The sequence below is a fragment of the Ambystoma mexicanum genome, chromosome 13 (assembly GCF_040938575.1).
Source record: "Ambystoma mexicanum isolate Mex_15411 chromosome 13, UKY_AmexF1_1, whole genome shotgun sequence".
In the NCBI taxonomy this organism is placed as follows: domain Eukaryota; kingdom Metazoa; phylum Chordata; class Amphibia; order Caudata; family Ambystomatidae; genus Ambystoma; species Ambystoma mexicanum.
This window is the reverse complement of record NC_090938.1, coordinates 641,442,926-641,456,537: the sequence shown is the minus strand read 5'-3', so window position 1 is coordinate 641,456,537 and position 13,612 is coordinate 641,442,926. Positions and strand designations below refer to the sequence as shown.

General features: G+C 49.8%; 1 protein-coding gene across 8 annotated transcripts in view; it reads left to right on the top strand.

Moving 5' to 3' along the window:
• The window catches only part of CALCOCO2 (calcium binding and coiled-coil domain 2), a 746,974-nt gene that overhangs the window by 110,456 nt on the left and 622,906 nt on the right, over positions 1–13,612 (top strand). The gene's annotated exons all lie outside the window — the stretch shown is intronic.

The following is a 13,612-nucleotide window of genomic DNA, read 5'->3' as shown; positions in this document are numbered from 1 at the left end:
CGCACCGGTAGCAGTGCGGCTGCGCCTGCAGGGGATCCACGTCTATCCCTACCTGGACGACTGGCTCATCTGAGCAAGGACAAGGGAGCGCGCCGTAGATCACACAGCGAAGACCGTCCAGCTGCTCACGGACCTTGGATTCTCCATCAACTTTCCCAAATCCCACCTGGTCCCGTCTTAAGTCGCACTGTTTCTGGGAGCCAAGCTCGACACAGTGGCGCGTCTGGCCTCACCGTCGGAGGAAAGGACGAAGGCCATCCTGGGCAAGGTGCAGCGTCTGCTGGCCACGGACGTGGCCAGGGTGAGGTCCATCAAGTCCCTCCTAGGGATGATGTCCTCCTGCATATATCTCGTGCGCCTGTGCAGGCTTCGGATGCGCCCTCTGCAAGAGTTCCTCGACGCCCGATGGATCCAAGCGACGGGCAGCTTCGAGGACAGGATCCCGCTCAACGAGACCTTCCGATGAGCGATCCGGTGGAGGGGGAACCGCGCTCATCTGACGGCGGGCACAGACTTTCAGACCCCATCTCACCAGATATTGGTGACGACGGATGCCTCCCTGGAAGGGTCGGGAGCGCACACCGGAGAACTTCACGCTAGAGGCCTTTGGCTCCCGGAGGAGAAGCCGCTCCACATCAACATCCTGGAGCTCCGTGCAGTGTTCTGGGCCCTCAGGTCCTTTCTCCCATCCCTCAAGAGCAAGGTGGTGAGAATCTTCACCGATAACACCACCATGATGTTCTACATCCGGAAGCAGGGAGGAACCAGATCTCCAGCCCTCTCCAAGGAAGCCCAGAATCTGTGGCATTGGGCCGTCGTCCAAGGGATGTTTCTGGTGCCCTTTCATCTGGCAGGGATAAAGAACACCATCACCGACTCACTCAGCAGGGAGCTGCGCTCGAGCCACGAGTGGGAACTACGTCAGGATCAAGTGGATCAACTCTTCCGACGATGGGGAAAACCGCAGATCGACCTGTTCGCGACGGCGACGAACTCCAAGTGCAAGAGGTTCGCCAGCAGGTTTCCCCAACCGAGGAGCATGGGCAATGCTTTCTCGTTTCCCTGGGACGGCCTGTTCCTATATGCGTTCCCTCCGTTGCCGTTGCTGCTCCGACTCGTCAACCAGCTCAAGAGGTCCCGGTGCAGGATGATCCTCTTCGCACCTGCGTGGCCGAGGCAGATCTGGTTCCCGGCCCTTCTGGACTTGTCAGCGTCCCCACCAGTCAAGCTGCCGACGGACACAGATCTTCTCTCCAGAGAAGGAGGCGCCATACTTCATCACGACCCGGAGTCGCTGAACTTGCAGGCCTGGCTCCTGCAGCACTAGAGTTTGGAGGGTACGATATCCCGGCTGACTGCAGAGAGGTTCTTGCAAAGGCCAGGGCGTCCTCAACTCTCAAGTGCTACGGACATAAGTGGACGAGGTTCTGTCTGGTGCCGTGCACAGAAGATTAACCCTCTACGGATTACGGCCCCTCAAGTGCTGCCGTACCTACTGTCGCTGGCCAAGGCTGGACTGGCTCACGCCTCCATCAAGATACATCTGGCTGCGATCTCCCGATACACCAGAACCACAGGACGGGCGTCCTTGTGGTCCCATCGCCTGGTGAAGGAATTTATGAAGGGACTGTTCCGATCGTTCCCGCCGGTGAAGGCCCCTGCCCCGGCGTGGGAGCTCAACGTGGTGCTGACCAGGCTCATGGGGGCGCCATTTGAGCCCCTGCATTCGGCACCGTTGAAGTTCCTGTCGTGGAAGACTGCATTTTTTGTGGCCATCACCTCCGCACGACGAGTGGGAGAGATCCAGGCCCTATCCTGCAAGCCTCCATACTTGACTTTTAACGACACGAGGGTGGTGCTGAGGACGCACCCCTCCTTTATGCCCAAGGTGCCGAAGACTTCCACCTCAACGAGCCCTTGGTGTTACCTGTTTTCTTCCCGTCGCCTTCGTCACCGGCCGAGAGGACTTTGCACTCGCTGGATGTGGCTAGAGCGCTGAAGTTCTACATGGACTGCACGAAGAGTTTTCGGAAGACATCACAACTATTTGTGAATTTTGGACCTGTGAACCAAGGGAAGGCTCACTCGAAGGCTTCCATTTCCAGATGGCTCTCCGGCTGCATCAGGCACTGTCATCGGTTGGCAAACCGACCGTTGCCTGGCCGTCCGAGAGCCCATTCGACCAGAGGTATCGCTGCTACCACGGCGTTCTTGTCTGGTGTGCCCCTGCTGGACATCTGCAGGGCTGCTACGTGGAGGTCGACACACACCTTCACGAGATTCTACTGCGTCGACCGGGATTCCAGGGAGGAGTCCAGGGTCGGCCAAGCAGTGCTGCGCAACCTGTTCGCCTAAGGTGAGCCTGGTGAGGAGGTAAGAATTGCTTAATGTTGAGTTGTTGATGTAATGCTTAATGTTGAGCCTTTGCCACGTCCCGTTGGTTGAGCATGTGTGTACTGCTATGTATTCTTATATTCATGAGCATGTGACTCCATGCCAGACCCCATGCTGGAGAAGGAACAAGTTACTACCTGTAACTGTTGTTCTCCAGCATGGGTCTGGCATGGATTCACATGCGAACCCTCCCTCCTATCCCTCTGCGGCTCTTCACTTGGTCATACTGCCACTTTGCGTGCTACCAAATCTGAGGATGGCTGCCAGAGGCGGGGCTTAGGGAGAGGGCATTGGCTGGGGGCAGTATGACCCAGATACCAGTGATTGGTTACTACTGAGAAAGACAGATCAGAAACGAAACTGATACTGATTTTTTCTTTACCGAGGATTCCCGGCCTGACGACGGGGAATATTTAGGAGCATGTGAATCCATGCCAGACCCATGCTGGAGAACAACAGTTACAAGTAAGTAACTTGTTCCTTCTCACACACCACTTTGAAATGTGTGCAGTTTGACCAAACAACTTGGTACCTTGACACCAACTGACTTTGCAATCCCTTCTTAAATGGGTTCCCTCACAGGCACCCCACTGAATCTGCACTGGCCTTTGTCTCCAACTTGCACACCACGGCTCGCCACACATGTTCCTCAATTCGCATCCTCCTAGATCTCACAGCATCCATTGCCACTGCTGACCACCCTTCTCTTCTCATACTCTTCATCCTTAGAATACAAAAACCTGCCCTCACTTGGATCACCTTCTACTTTTTAGATTTTGCAATCCTACTTCTTCCATTCCTAAATTGGGAGTTCCTGAAGGCTCTGTTCTTGGCCTGCTTCCTTACTCTCTAGTGCAAGTTAATTGTTTGCTTTGGTTTCTCCTGACCCCCTTTTGCTGCTGACACATCTTTTCCCTCCTTTACCTTTATCTTTCTACACAGTAATCCCACTGTCTTTCTGCCATGTGACATTAGATAGCTCTGCAATCTCTGATTCTTAACTCCTCCATGTCTAAGTCATTTACATACACAATGCACCACCTACCATAAACCTTATCTTCATTACCTTCTCCCAACCTTCCTCTGAGGTTTGTTAACTTGGGGTCCTTGTTGCAATGCGTTTACGCTCCAACAGTTTATCACATCTACCAACTATGTGATAATAATAAACCTAATAATAAGGAAAATCGAACCCATCTTACATACCACTCCACCAAAACCCTGATATTCACCTTGTTTCTATTCTTCTTAAGTACTGATTTAACCTTCTTTTGCGCCTTCCCGCCCTTCGTCTCTTTTGCTTCATTTGAAGAAATCATTACATTTTGCAACATACACTCCTTTGAACCTTGCTTACCCACTTCAGCCCGACGGCTCTCTGACTCTCACTCGCACATTCAATTTATCCTACTAGTGTTGCAAACCATTGATGGACTTGCCCCCACCTATCCACTTTGCTTCCTCCATATCCTGCTGCACTCCATGTTTTAGCCTCTGTTTACAAGCTGTATCTTTGTGCCACTTCCTGCCCCTTGACTCTCAATTATCCCCTAAATTGTTATTGCTTGCTTGTTGCCATCAAAAATATAACCACAATGCAACCATTCAGCGTCCACATCAAACTCAATCTCCTATCTCTTGAGATTTCCTCCAACTTATCCCACTGCTTTTAACCTTCTCCCTAATCCTCACCCCTCCCACTAAACACTTTAAACAACTATATGCAACTCATCTAATACTGGTACCATTGTTATGCATGTATTTATTATGTACTGTGACAACATTGTAGGTCTCACAACACTTGTTGAGAGAGGAGTGCTCCTGATACAGAGCCAGGTGGATTCCCAAAGCCCTTCCAAATCCTCTCCATGTCTCCCAACACCATTCCCAGCCTTTTCTCAATTAGTAGAGCCATCACAGTAAAACAAGAGAATTCTAGTCTACACTTCCCATAATGTCCCTCACTGTCGTACTGAAAGCCTGGATCTGTCAATGTCTGGAATGGGTTAAGAATGCAAAGACCTACCGGGGAGACTTAGAGACACAGGGGGGGGACCATCTTCCCATCCGCAAATCGGGAAACTTGAGTTATGAACACAGATCCCAGCAAATCCTGCCATAGTAAAACCAAACTTAATTTCCGATAATGCAGTAATCACCCAGAGGGAAAAGCTGGGATGGTCCCAAATGGAGTGCAAAATGGAAAAGTCACAGGAGGATATTATAACCGCCCTGGTTATTTCCCATACAACAGCACATGCAAGGAAAAACACAGACCCTCTTCATTATTCTAACATGCAGATATAGAGAAATGCAAGCTTGCTCCTTCACAAAAACAGACTTGGAACTGTGAAAAATCTTTCCCCTCCCTTCTTCAGATATACTTAGTGACAAACCCTGCTCTATGGAAATCAATTTGAGAAATAACTTCCTTTCCGCATGTACCAAGAAAATCTTTTTTCCCACCAGAGAAACTTGCCAACAATGGTTTCATCGTGTCGGCTGACTCCCTGTGCAATAGAAGATTATCAGACATTCTTATGAAATCGGGGCACACCCCAGTCGAGCCTCTAAACTGAAACCTCGAAATAACACACGCAAGAGTAACCCAGCCATAGCTGAACCTTTACAGAGCTTCCTTCTCTGTTACAGAATATAGCCTCACAACTAGTTTGATCCCTCTGATTAGTTGAATAATTCTTCTGTAGTCCAGCTGACTTGGTCAACTAATCAATAGTCCCCAGGAACCAAGGAGTGATAAAAAAGGTAGCAACGTTCCCATCAGTGGGTCTCAGAGCTGGAAGAATCAGTATGATGAGCTACAGAGGTGTAGAGGAGACAGGATAGAGAGAAGACGGGAATAAGAGTATGAGAGGGCATGCTGGTACTGGAGCCCGCCTTTGCACTCTGTATGCCCTAATACCCACAGTACTGAGACCCTGGTCTAGGAGGACAATCCTGGCAGGAAGGGTAATAGCTGGCTAGTTAGATCAAAGCATTTTCACCTCAGAGGGCCAACCCAGTACCCAGAGTCAGAGAGTTCAGCCTAACTGTGTGGTTTACAAAGCCCAAAACCGCAGCTGGAGGGGGAGAGTTCAGTCTTAACGAAATGGCAGAAAGTGATGGAAACCATGATGTAGAAGGGGAGCTATCCAAGAGGGAGAAGAATGAGAGAAGATAACCCTTGCCCAGAAGTGCAGCCTACCAAGAGGGGAAGATCAAATAGAGCAGGGAAGAGCAGCCTCCAAAGAGTGTCTGATTGGCAGAGATACTGACACTGGCCCACAAGGCCAGCCCTCCAAACTGTTGGAGGAAGGTACTACCTCCACTGATGCAATTTCAGAAAATCTTGGCAACATTTCAGTGTTTTCCATTTTTAATGTGAAGGTGAAAATGGATAATGTACAGTAGCAGTTCATACCTCTTTTATGCACAAAAGGGTCGAGTCTGGCCCTTTCATGCATTTCATGGGTAAAGTGGTCAGAGGGGGGCATCAGAGATGCCCATCTTTTCTCTTCTGTACCATGAGGCAGTATTCCCTTCTGTACAGTAAAATAATTTCTGATGTTTGTTAATCTGCTTAGAATCACATGCTGTGCATAGGTCCGACATCCAGTGGTCACTGCGGAGTATTGCATTTTGTTTTTCGTAGTCGAAAAAGGGGACGTCGACAAGGCGTGTCTGAAACACTATCCCTATAGTGACGTGCGTTGTACCCACAATCCCTCACGCGTCGAGGTCCCTCAGATTGTTTTTTTTCGCCCAGCTTCTGGTCGCCTTCACGCGGAGCTCCTCGAGAGACATTGCAACTCCTCGATCTTTGGTCGTTTTTCTCATAATATTAATAATCCCTCCCTCGACGCAGTTGTAAGCTGTTCTCCGCCGAGCAAGATCTTCGACGGAGGGTCGAGCGGAGGAAATCCTTCGGCGCTGCCGAACACATGGCCTGGCCTCGCAGGCCATATACAGTAGGGAGAGTGGGGTCGTGGGACATCTCTGGGTCTTTTCTGAGAATGCCTTTCCCTTTCCCCTTCCTTTCCCTTGGGGTGCTTATCGCGATTTATTGCCTCGGCTATGGAGAGGACACCGTTTAGATTTTGCCCGCTTTGCAAAGGCAAATTTACTTGGAAGGACAAGCATTCACGGTGTAACCGCTGCTTGCCCCTCGATCACAAGGAGGAAGGTTGCGCGGCTTGTCGGCTTCTTAAGCCTAAAACTCTAAAAGACCGTAGGGTTAAAAGGTGGGCGGCCTACGCGATGTCGAAGGCCGAAGGTTCACCCGCCGCTGCTACCACCGACAGCGACGAGGAACGCGATAACACGACCTCCGCTACGGAAGTCGAAACCCCCTCTAAGGAGCGCTTGCGCGCTTCGTCGTCTGTCCCCGGCCCCGACGGGCTCGGCTCACGCCCTGCTTATGGGGATGAACACCCCGGCGACACTGACGCACACAAAGACTCACATAAGCACACAACCCACGGCTCTTCTTCGTCTAAGACGAAAAGAGCTTCGGCGCCCAAGGAGACGCAGGTTCCACCGGCGGCCTCCTCGGACCGTTCGGGTTCGAAGCCCCTCTCGCAACCGCAGCCGCGACCAGCGACTGGGCTTTCGGCAAATAAGGGCGCCGCCCCCAAACCATCGGCCGGCGCGCATCAACAGAAGGCGCATACCGCCGTAGAGCGTTCGACACCCATAGCGTCGAAAACGCAAGCTTCCGCCGACAAACTAGTCGCCGACAAACGAGTCGCCGAAAGCTTGGCGAGGATCGCTGTAGCCGACGCCCAGAAGCGTATGCCGAAGAACACGTCGAGCGCTGCGCATAAGTCGAAGGACACGCCGAAAAAGCCCGAAGAAAGGCAGGGACTACCCCCTTCAGTCGGGGGGTCACCCAGCACACCTGAAGGTTTTTCGGAGGGCGACGGGACACTTTCCTCGACGCTTTGGGAGAGGTCGAGCCGTTTCCAGCTAGATGACTCTATTTTTCCCCCGCCAGACCGCTCTGGGGTACCCCATGAAACCATGGAAAGACTCCACCTCTGTATGGAGAGGATGGAAAGGTTTATGAATACCCAGACCTCTCAAACTCCCAAGAGGACTAGAGAAGGGACTCAGGAGGACCCCAGGGCCAAAAATCCGAGGCTAGTCGATCCAGCCTCAGACTTCCATAACATATACGACCTCACTGGGGAGGAACAATACTTGGAGGAGGAGGATGATTTCATGGACGATGAAGAAGGTCAGAACCAGGAGGAATGTCTGGAAGACAGGCCAGACATTATAGAATAAGGCTTCAGAGAAGACACTGAAGAAGGACCTTCGCACCCCTGGCAATCCCCATCAGTATATTCCGACACTGATGTCCTAAACCTAAATCCTCCTGACAATTCACCGGTTAGGAACACGTCTCCAATTGACGATCAGCCCACTTTCAATGCACTGTTGCGCAGAGCAGCAGCACATTTCGAACTGGACACTGGGGAGCTCTCTCCAGAATTAGACTTTGTGGAAAGAGTAATTAAAGAGAAACCCCCGGTCAGCCAGACCATTCCCCTCCTAGCTTCAGTGAAGAGAAGAATCATCCCTTCGCTGGCCACTCCCGCATTGATCAGAGGGGTCAATCCGAGAATTGAAAAACTTTTCACTCCTTCACCCTCAGACCCGCTCTACATTAGGGGACATTCCATTCCGGATTCCCTAGTAGTATCTAATACTAGAAAGAGGGCAGGGGTACCACTTTCCACCAGTGAGGCACCCCCTGACAAGGAGGGCAAAAGGCTATATGCCCTTGCAAAAAGAGTAACTTCCTCGGCTGCCTTCTCAGCAAGAATTGCGAACAACAATTCTTTGCTTGCTAGCTATGCAGACGCGCAGTGGGCCAAACTGCGCAAGGACGCCGAGGAAGCACCGGAGCCTTTACGTACACGCCTACTTTCAACTATTGGCGAAGGAACCCAGGTGAACCAGAGCATTGTAAAAAACTCTCTGGACGCGGCAGAAACAGCGGGACGTTCCCTGGTGCAGGGAATACTCCTAAAACGCCATGTATGGCTGCGCAACTCAGGGTTTAAACCGGAGACACAGGCGTCTTTAATAAATAAACCTGTGGAAGACTCTAACCTCTTCGGGAAAGCGGTGGATGAAGCTCTAGAGATGGCTAAAAAAAGAGTTTGATACTATCAAGACTCTTGACCAAATCTCTAAGCCCACTACCAGACGCGGCTATGGCAACAAACGCTTTTTTCGTGGCCAACGCCAACAACAACAACAAAGTCAGCATCAACAATACCCTGCCACCAATTACCAGACCAATAGTGGGCAGTACAGCCAAAGAGGCCAACGCCGGGGTAAAGTGAGAGGTCGGGGTCCACCCCCAGAGGCTCCCAAGCCCCCAACAACTCCAAGTGACGCGAAGATTCGCGTCCCCTCCCATGCAACACTGGTCGGGGGCCGGATAACATCCTTTCTTCCTGCATGGGAGGAGATAACGTCAGACCGTTGGGTACTTTCCACCGTAGCCCACGGATACTGTATCGAATTCAACAGTTCCCCATCCTACAGACCCCCGAGGGGACGTCGCATGACACCGGAACATCTTGCCATCCTTCTCCAAGAAGTACAACTACTGCTGGAAAAAGGAGCCATAGAGGTCGTGCCTCTATCTCAGGTAACAGAAGGTATTTATTCAGTGTACTTCCTTGTTCCCAAAAAGGATCTAACCATGCGCCCTGTATTAGATCTGCGCCCAGCGAACAAGTTTATCAAACCCCAAAAGTTTCATATGGTAACCTTACAGGAAGTGATCCCACTGCTTTCTCAGGGAGATTACATGACAACATTGGACATGAAAGATGCATACTTTCATATTTTAATGTTGCCAGCGCACAGAAAATACCTCAGGTTCATGATAGAGGGCAAACACTACCAGTTCAAAGTGCTACCCTTCGGCATAGCATCAGCACCAAGGGTATTCACGAAGGTGCTGGCAGTGGCAGCGGCCAACCTGCGCAGGTTGTCCATCCCAGTTTACCCTTACCTCGACGACTGGCTCATAACAGGGGATTCTTACGAAACATGCTTCTACAATACACAAAAGACGGTAGACCTTTTGTTCCAGTTGGGCTTCTCCATCAACGAAAAGAAGTCCAGTTTAGACCCCAGTCAAATCAAGCAATTCCTAGGGGCTCTAATTCAAACAAAGGACGGCCTTGTCTTCCCCTCCAAAGAGAGGGTCCAAAACATGCTGTTTCAGATCCCTCAATATGTGCCCGGTCGAGAGGTGACGGTACGCAAAGCAATGCGCTTGCTAGGAATGATGGCGTCGTGTATTTATTTGGTACCTCACGCGTGCCTGCGCATGCGCCCAATGCAAGAGTGGCTCAACAGCCAGTGGTGTCAGGCCAGCGGAATATGGGAGGATCTAGTTGTGGTCTCGCAAGCCTTGGTTCTCTCGCTACGGTGGTGGACAAAGGAAAACATGGAAAAAGGGAAACCCTTTGCCACACCCGCGGCGGAAGCCACTCTAACCACAGACGCATCCCTCACAGGATCGGGGGCGCACCTATCCCATCAGACTGCTCACGGAGTGTGGACTCCGAACGTAGCATCTAAACACATAAATCTTCTGGAGCTACTAGCTGTGTTCAAGGCGCTAAGAGCCTTCCAGAAACACCTACAAGGCAAAACAGTAATGGTCCTTACAGACAGCACCACAGCCATGTACTACATCAACAAACAAGGGGACACCCACTCTCCAGGCCTGTCCAAGCTGGCCCAGAATATATGGAAGTGGGCTCTCAAACAGGACATGTTCCTACTATCACTACATGTACCCGGGGAACTCAATCTGCTGGCAGACAGTCTCAGCAGAGATTTCCCCCTGCCCAAAGAGTACGAATGGCGCCTGCACGAAGACATCGTCTTCGACGTCTTCACACAATGGGGATTCCCAGAAATAGACCTGTTCGCAACCCTGGAAAACTCACAATGCCTAAGTTACGCCTCCAGGTACCCCCAGAACCAATCCAAGGGGAACGGTCTGTCGATGCAATGGTCAGGGAAATTTGTTTACGCTTTTCCCCCGACTCCCCTTCTCAACAGAGTGGTGCACAAGATGCACCAGGAACAAGTGACCATGATACTAGTGGCCCCAATGTGGGCACGACAACCATGGTTCGCTCGCTTGATGGAGATGTCTCTATCCCCCCCAGTAAAACTCCCCTGCCCGTACAACATGCTGTATCAGGACAAGGGCAGGACTCTACATCCATGCCCCCAGAACATGAACTTAGCAGCTTGGCTCCTGAGATCATAGAGTTCGGACATCTACAACTCCCGCAAAGATGCATGGACATCCTCAGGGAAGCCAGAAAACCGAACACTCGCCACTGCTATTCTAGCAAGTGGAAAAGATTTGTCATCTGGTGCAGGAGTAAAAGCATCAACCCTATTGACTGCTCTCCCACACATGTAGTCCTATACCTGACCCACCTATTGGATTCAGGTCTAGTGTTTAACTCCATTAAAGTCCACCTAGCGGCACTTTCTGCATACACCACTTCCCAACTCAAAGTGTCGTGGTGGAGGATCCCTGTTATAAAGGCCTTCATGGAGGGAGTAAAGAGAATACACCCCCCGATAGCTGACCCAGCTCCCGGATGGGACCTTAATGTGGTACTTACCAGACTCATGGGCTCTCCATTCGAACCCATGCACAAAGCATCTCTTAAACACCTCACGCTTAAGACTGCTTTTTTAATAGCTATCACCTCCATCAGGAGAGTAAGTGAACTTCAGGCTCTTTCCATTCTAGACCCCTTCGTTACAGTTCACAAAGATAAAGTGGTTCTACGCACTCACCCTAGGTTTGCTCCGAAATTTATTTCTAAATTCCACGTAAACCAATCTATAGAACTACCAACGTTCTTTCAAAATCCTTCCAATTTGGGAGAAAGGACTCTGCACACACTAGATGTACGCAGAGCGGTCATGTTCTACATGGAAAGAACCAGACCACTGAGGAAGACTAATCAGTTCTTCGTCTCGGTGGCAGCAGGAAGAGAAGGAGATGCGGTTTCAAAATCCACTATTTCTAGATGGATTGTTCAATGCATCACTCTCTGCTATACTCTTGCTAAGAGAGAACTGCCCTTTAGGCCAAGAGCACACTCTACTCGAGGCACGGGGGCATCCATAGCATTCATTGCAAATGTTCCCCTTGAGTCCATCTGCAAAGCGGCTACCTGGAGTTCTGTGCACACCTTTACAAAACACTACTGTCTAGATACACACTCTAGATCTGACTCCCAGGTGGGACAGGCAGTATTACGACACCTTTTCTCTACTGTTCCTTCTCATAACCCACCGCCAACTCCTGGTACTGCTCGCTAGTCTATGCACAGCATGTGATTCTAAGCAGATTAACAAACATCAGAAGAGAATGCATTACTTACCGTAAAAGCATTTCTGATGGTTGTATCTGCTTAGATTCACATGCGCCCACCCTTCCTCCCCGCTCGGATGGAAGGAACATAGACTTCCTTTATATATCTCTCTCTCTTTTCTGTACTCACTCACGTCTAGAAGGCTCCCTCAGGGCAGAAAAATACAAACAGAGGGACCTAGACGCGTGAGGGATTGTGGGTACAACCCACGTCACTATAGGGATAGTGTTACAGACACGCCTTGTCGACGTCCCCTTTTTCGACTACGAAAAACAAAATGCAATACTCCGCAGTGACCACTGGATGTCGGACCTATGCACAGCATGTGAATCTAAGCAGATACAACCATCAGAAATGCTTTTACGGTAAGTAATGCATTCTCATATTTTTTAAAAGGGGCCAATTTGGAATTTTTACCTCCACCTCTGAGGTGGAGCTCATACTGTCCGTGGTATTTGGCCAAACCCTGAATTGGCAGTATTTTCCAAATACCACTGAACTTACTGTTAGTACCCAACTCTGAATGACCCCCTTAGACTTTTCATTTAGAGATTGTGAAGCCAGCAGTCGACCTGCACTCCCATAACTGGGTTTTGGGACTTTTGTTCCAGGGCAAAGTCAGGACTCCCATCAATAGACCCAAGAGATGGTGTTATATTTCACCAACCTACACCAGTATCATGTTTGCCCTTTCTTTACAGTTGAATGCATGGTTACTGTAGGCATATCCACTTTCTTCCAAACCATGTTAAGAGCCGAAATAAAGGTTTTGAAATGTAAGGTTTCCATCATGGTCCTCACTCACATGACTCAACTATAGTTATCAGATACGCAGATAGAGGCGGAACAATGGCAACTCTAAACAGTATTGATTAACATTGATTGCCCATAGCCATGCTAATCCCTATGGTTCTTCCCTCCCACGTCCTGCCCCAACCCACCCAAAACACATCCTCCTGGGTTCTCTTTTGATATAGTTTTATGAGGCATTAACCTCGAACTTTGTGCTTGTTTCTGCCAGTGTTATTTTCCAGTGTTATTTCAAAGCCGTGTTCTCAAAGTGAATAGCTTAATTGGTGCTGCAAATGAGCTACTGGTGTAATAAAAATGTTTTAACCAAGTGTGGCCTCAGCCACTTGATTTAAAAGCATTATGCGTGTCATTGATTGAAGTCCTGTTATAAGCCAACGGTTTTGGCTCGTGTATAGGTATTAGATAGGCATTGCCAGGCACTGACACCATTTTGCAACTGTTAACCATTAATGATCATCATTCAGTACCATTACGGGAGAGCCTGGCAAATGCCTATCCCATGCCTACACAAAAACGGTTGGTATTGCCAATGCTTGTTGGGATTGATTCAGTCCATGCCCTCCCTACACAGAGGGTGTTGCTGATCAAAGCACTGAACCCCCTACCAAATAAATACAAAGACAAATCAGATTGCCTATTCCTCCCGAGGAATATTTAATGCCAGTTCTTGGAGAGGTCTGGTGTAGTAGCTAAGTTGTTGGCTGCAGATTCAGGAAATTCTGTGCTCTAAACAGAGCTCCCCACTTCATAAAGCTGTGTGATCCTAGGCAAATCACTTGTATTTGCATTTGCATCACCTTAATTTATGCCAAAATATTAGATTGGTAGCATTAGAATTCTAATCCCCAGTATTCAGTTCTTTAGTAAATTAGGTGTTTACGTTGAGTTCAGACTTGATTGCGCCAGCAAGACAACCCCCCCCTTCCCATGGCATGCACCTGAGACAGCCCCACAAGAGTCCCAGG